This window comes from Mustela erminea, chromosome X, assembly GCF_009829155.1.
Source record: "Mustela erminea isolate mMusErm1 chromosome X, mMusErm1.Pri, whole genome shotgun sequence".
Lineage (NCBI taxonomy): Eukaryota > Metazoa > Chordata > Mammalia > Carnivora > Mustelidae > Mustela > Mustela erminea.
In genome coordinates this window covers 47,252,427-47,258,701 of record NC_045635.1, presented here as the reverse complement: position 1 = coordinate 47,258,701, position 6,275 = coordinate 47,252,427, and positions in this window count along the sequence as shown.

Sequence of the window (6,275 nt, the reverse complement as noted above, 5' to 3'; positions counted from 1 at the left end):
TGACTTATTTCACTTAGCATAATCTCTGCCAGTTCCATCCATGTTGATCCAAATGGTAGATAATCATCCTTTCTAATGGCTGAGTAATATTCCATTTTATATGGACCACATCTTCTTTATTCATTCATCTGTTGAAGGGCATCTCAACAATCCCCTGGTGATTCAAGGTCTTTTTTGGTTTGACACAAACTTTTGGATTATTTGGTATAGCACTTTGAAAAATGCTGTTGACATTTTGATCAGGATGTTGTTGAAAGTATGGATTGCTATAGGTAGCATAGACATTTTTAATAATGTTTATTCTTCCAATCCATGAGCATGATTAGTTTTCTCATCTTTTTGTGTCTTCCTCAATTTCCTTCATAAGTGTTCTGTAGTTACTAGAGTATAGATTCCTTGTGTCTTTGGTTAGGTTTATTCCAAGGTATCTTATGATTTTTGGTACTATTATAAATGGAATTGATTCCCTAATTTCTCTTTCTGCAGTTATGTTGTTAGTGTATAAGAAAGAACTGATTGTGGTGCATTGATTTTGTATCCTGCCACATTACTGAATTGCTGTGTGAGTTCTAGTAATTTGGGGATGGAGACTTTTGGGTTTTCCACATAGAGTATCATGTCATCTGCAAAGAGACAGAGTTTGACTTCTTCCTTGCCAATTTGAATACCTTTTACTTCTTTTTGTTGTCTGATTGCTGAGACCAGGACTTCTAGTGCTATATTGAAAAACAGTGATGAGAATGGGCATACTTGTGTTCCTGATCTTAAGGGAGAGGCTCCAGGCTTTTCTCAATTGAAAATGATATTCACTGCAGGTTTTTCATAGATGGGTTTTATGAAGTTGAGGAATGTTCACTCTGTCCCTACATTCTAAAGAGTTTTAATCAGGAAAGGATGCTGTACTTTGTCAAATGCTTTTTCTGCATTAATTGAGAGGACTATGTGGTTCTTGTCTCTTCGCTTATTAATGTGTTCTATCACAGTGATTGATTTGCTAAAGTTGAACCACATTTGCATCCTAGGGATTAATACCACCTGGTCATGATGGATAATCCTTTTAATGTGCTTCTGGATTGTATTAGCTAGGATCTTGTTGAGAATTTTGGCATCCATATTCATCAGGGATATTGGTCTGTAAGTCTCTTTTTTGATGGGGTCTTTGCCTGGTTTGGGGATCAAGGTGATTCTGGCCTCATAGAAAGAGTCTGGAAGTTTTCCTTCTGTTTCTGTTATTTGAAACAGCTTGAGAAGAATAAGTATTATTTCTTCTTGTAATGTTTGGTAGCATTCTCCAGGGAACCCATCAGGTCCTGGACACATGTTTTTTGGGAGGTTTTTAATCACTGTTTCAATCTCATTACTGGTTATGGGTCTATTCAGGTTGTGAATTTCTTCCTGTTTCAGTCTTGATAATTTATAGGTTTCCAGGAATGTATCCATTTTTCCAGTTTGCTTAATTTATTGTCATATAGCTTTTGATAATAATTTTTGATAATTGTATTTCTTTCCTTGGTGTTAGTAGTGATGTCTCCCCTTTCAAGGAATCAACTTCTAGTTTGGTTAATGTGTTCTACTGTATTTCTGGTTCCTAATTCATTGATCTCTTCTCTAATGTTAAATATTTCCCTTCTTGTGTGTGGGTTAGGCATAATTTGTTGTTGATACTTCAGATCCTTAAGGTGTAAAGTTTCTTCATGTATTGGGGATTTTTCTACTTTCCTGAGTGAGGCTTGGATAGCTGTATTTCCCCCTTTGACGTATCCCATAGGTTTTGGATTGATGTGTCTTCATTCTCATTGGTTCCTCATTGCTTTCCACGACTCAAGTCCTTCTTTGATTTCCTGATTGACCTATACATTCTTGAGGAGGGTGGGCTCTAGCTTCCAAGTGTTTGAATTCCTTCCAAACTCTTTCATCTGATTGAGTTGGAGTTTCAAATCACTGTGGTCTGAGAATATGCATGGAATAATCTCAGTCTTTTGGTATCTGTTGAGACCTGACTGATGGCCCAGTATGTGGTCTATTCTGGAGAAATTTCCATGTGTTCTTGAGAAGAATGAGTATTCTGTAGTTTTAGGGTGGAATGTTCTGTATATATCTGAGGTCCATCTGTTCCAGTGTGTCATTCAAAGCTCTTGTTTCTTTGTTGATTTTCTGCTTAGTTGATCTGTCTATTGCTGAGAGTGGAGTGTAAAGTTCTCTTACAATTAATGTGTTATTACCAATATGTCTCTTTATATTGATTATCAGTTGGCTTATATAGTTGGCTGCTCTCATGTTGGGGGCATAGATATTTATAATTGTTACATCTTCTTGTTGCATAGACCCTCTAAGAATGATATAGTGTCCTTCTGTATCTCTGACTACAGTCTTTAGCTTAAAATCTAATTTGTCTGACATGAGAACTGTTACCCCAGCTTTCTTTTGAGGTCTATTGGCATGAAAGATAGTTCTCCAGACCTTCACTTTCAGTCTGGATGTATCTTTAGGTTCCAAATGAATCTCTTGTAGATAGCATATGTATTGGTCCTGTATTTTTATCCAGTCTGCAACCCTGTGCTGTTTTATGGGAGCATTTAGGTCATACACATTGAGAGTCATTATTGACAGAGATTTTATTGTCATATGTTGCCTGTGAAGTCCTTGTTTCTGTGGATTATCTCTGCGTATCTCTGTTCTTTATCACTCTTGGGTCTTTCTCCTTTTAAAGAGCCCCCCTTAATATTTCTTGCAGGGCCAGCTCACTGGTCACATATTCTTTTAGTCTCTGCCAGTCCTGGAAGCTTCTTATCTTTCCATCTATTCTGAGGGACAGCCTTGCTGGATAAAGAATTCTTGGCTGTGTATTCTTCTTCTCATTTACTACTCTGAATATGTCTTGTCAGCCCTTTTTCACTTGCCAGGTCTCTGTGGAGATGTTTGAAGTTATTCTGATGTTCCTCCATCTCTACAGAAGGAACTTCTTCCCCAACATCCCTTAGAATGGTTTCATTAGTTCTAAGATTTGGAAGTTTAACTCTTACATTCCTGGGTGTTTATCTACACTCATTGATCTTGGGAAGGGTCCACTCTGCCTCTAGAAACATGATTACTTGTTTCATTACACAGATTGGTGAAGTTCCTAGCTATGACTTTGTCAAATATATCTTCTGGTCCTTTCTCTCTCTCTCCACCCCCTCAGGAATCCCAATAATTCTGACATTGAAACATTTCATGACATCATTTATTTCTCTAACTCTGCTTCCATGGATTTTAAATTGCTTGTTGCAGGTCTCCTCCTGCTCCTTCTTTTCTATCAGTATGTCTTCAAAATCACTAATTCATTCTTCTGCCTCATTTACCCGATTAGAGTAACTAGATTAGATTGTATCTCATTGGTAACATTTTTAAGTTCTGCCAAATCTGCTGTCACTTCTGCCCTTAATGAATCATGTTGTCATAAGTAGTTTTCTCCAGCCTGACTATTGTCTTCATAACTGCTACCCTGAAGTCCATTTCTGACATCTTGCTTAGAGCCATATCCATTAGATCTACTGGAGAGGCCATTGTCTCTGGGTCTTTCCTTTTATGGAAATTCCTCCTCTTTCTCATTCTGTTGAGTTGTGGTTGAGGGGGTATACAGTCAAAAATATCAACCACTACCTGGGCAAGGTGTATCCTGGGAAATTTCAGAGCAATCAGAAGTCATTGCCAAAAAGGAAAAAAAAAGAAAAGCAAACAAAAAACAAATCCAGCCAAAATGAGCTCCAAGAGCAGGTTTTATACACTACAAAAACACAAACAAAAACACTGATAGAAGGGGAAAAAAAACACAAAATAAAAAAGGGGGATTGGAGGGAGGGTGGTTACAATCCCCCTATGTGGGCGAGCAAGGGTATTTCAGATCTTTCTGGGTGTATCTTGTTATCTTTGTTGGAGAACTCAACTTTCCAGAGATACTGGGAAATTAAAATTGGTGTACATATAAAGGTAGTATTGAGTAGAAAAAAAAGACTACATTGAAGTATATATATATATATATATATATATATATATATATACACATATATACATATATAAGAATATGTATTTTTCTTTATATATGTAAAGAAAAATAAATATATGTATGAAAAAGTTCAAGTTTTCAAGTTAAAAAGTTACTGTGGAATGTGTTTTATTAAATATCCAGTTGAAATGATAAGTATGTAAAAGAAAAGTAAAAGAGAGGGAGAGAAAAGTTGTATCCAGGAAATATACAGATTGTGAGGCAATAACAGGAGATTAATATACGGTTTTCCCCTGGTGTTAGGGTTTTACAGTTTTATGGGAATCCTGTGGTTGTTGTCCTCTTGTTCTTTCAGCCTATCTTCTGGGAGAGGGGCCTACCACGTTGTTCTTCAATCAGTCCTGCTTGGGCAGAGTTGCTCTGGCCCCTATGAAGGGGCTGGACTCCTTGTAAACTGGTTTTTCATGCTTTTTTTCTCTGGAGGCTTTTGTTCTCTGGCCGCTTTTTGTGACTTTTCAGAGGGTCAGAGCAAAGTAAACTGTCTGCACCCAGACCTCCACCTCAGAAAGAAGCCACAGACTGCTGTTCTCTGAATCCTCCAGAACACACATTCCCCCTTTGCAGGCTCCATTGAATATCATAGCCTCCCACAGATGGTGCACACCCCCAGAGATCCTCTCAGTGGATGCTGGTGGCCCTCGCTTTTTTCTGTACTCCGTGCCACCAAAAAATACCCAGGGACCAGTGACTCAAACATATGCCTGGTCCTCTCAGGTGCAGACAGGCAGAGGTTGTGGCTGGTCCCAGGACCATGGGCTTAGGTCCATGCCTGCAACTGCCTGGTCCTAGCATTTGTCCCTTAAGTCCCTTTGTTCTGTATGAGCACTCTTAGCAGTCCCTTCCCCTCTCACAGCCACCAGTCTCCAAGCTATTGCTGGTCCCCAAGCACAGGGAACTTTTGAATTTTAGTATTATTTTCCAATGGTTTGCTTCTGGTGGCTCCCCCTATCCTCCAATATCTTTCTGCACAATCCCACCTCCGTCTTTTGTACCTCTCAACTGATGATCCTTTGCCCTCATAGAGATCCAGAGTGTATAATCTTATATCTCAGGCTGATTTCATGGGTGTTCAGAGTGCTCTGGTAGATATCCAGCTCAAATCAGGGGACTAGTTGAAATAGGGTTCCCTACTCCTCCACCATCTCACCCCCCAAAGCTATTTGTATGTCTTTGGAGAACTGTTTTTTCATGTCTTCTGCCCATTTCTTAACTGGATTTTCAATTTTGGGGGTGTAGAGTTTCATAAGTTCTTTAAAGATTTCTGAATACTAGCCCTTTATCTGATATGTCATTTATAAATATCTTTCCCCATTTCACCAGAAGTCTTTTAGTTTTGTTGACTGTTTCCTCTGGCGTGCAAAAGGTTTTTATCTTGATGAAGTCACAATAGTTCATTTTCGCTTTTGTTTCCTGTGTCTGAGTTGATACATCTAGGAAGAAGTTGCTATGGCTGAAGTCAAAGAGGCTTCTGCCATTGTTCTCCTCTAGGACTTTGATGGATTGCTGTCTCACACTTAGGTCTTTCATCCATTTTGAGTTTATCTTTGCATATGGTGTGACAGAATGGTCCAGTTTCATTCTTCTACATGTCACTGTCCAATATTCCCAGCATCATTTATTGAAGAGACTTTTTTCCCATTGGGTAGTCTTTCTTGCTTTGTTAAAAATTAGTTGACCATATTATTGTGGGTCCATTTCTGGGATTTCTACTCCATTTCATTGATCTACATATCTGCATTTGTGCCAGTACCATATTGTCTTGGTCTTTACAGCTTTGTAATAGAACTTAAAGTCCAGAATTGTGGTGCCACCAGCTTTGGTTTTCTTTGTTAACATGCCTTTGGCTATTTGGGGTCTTTTCTTATACCATACAAATTTTAGGGTTCTTTGTTCTGTGAAAAATGCTGGTGGTATTTTGATAGGGTTTGCATTGAATGTGTAGATTGATTTAGTTAGTATAGACATTTTAACAATATTTGTTCTTTCAATCCATGTACATCGAATATTTTCCCATTTATTTGTGCCTTCCTCTATTTCTTTCCTATGTGTTCTGTACTTCTTAGAGCACAGATCCTTTACCTCTTTGGTTCAGTTTATTCCTAGGTATCTCATGGTTTTAGGTGAAAAGGGAATGGAACTGATTCCTCAATTTCTCTTTCTGATGCTTCATTATTGTTGTATAGAAATGCAACAGACTTCTCTACATTAATTCTATATCCTGAACTTTACT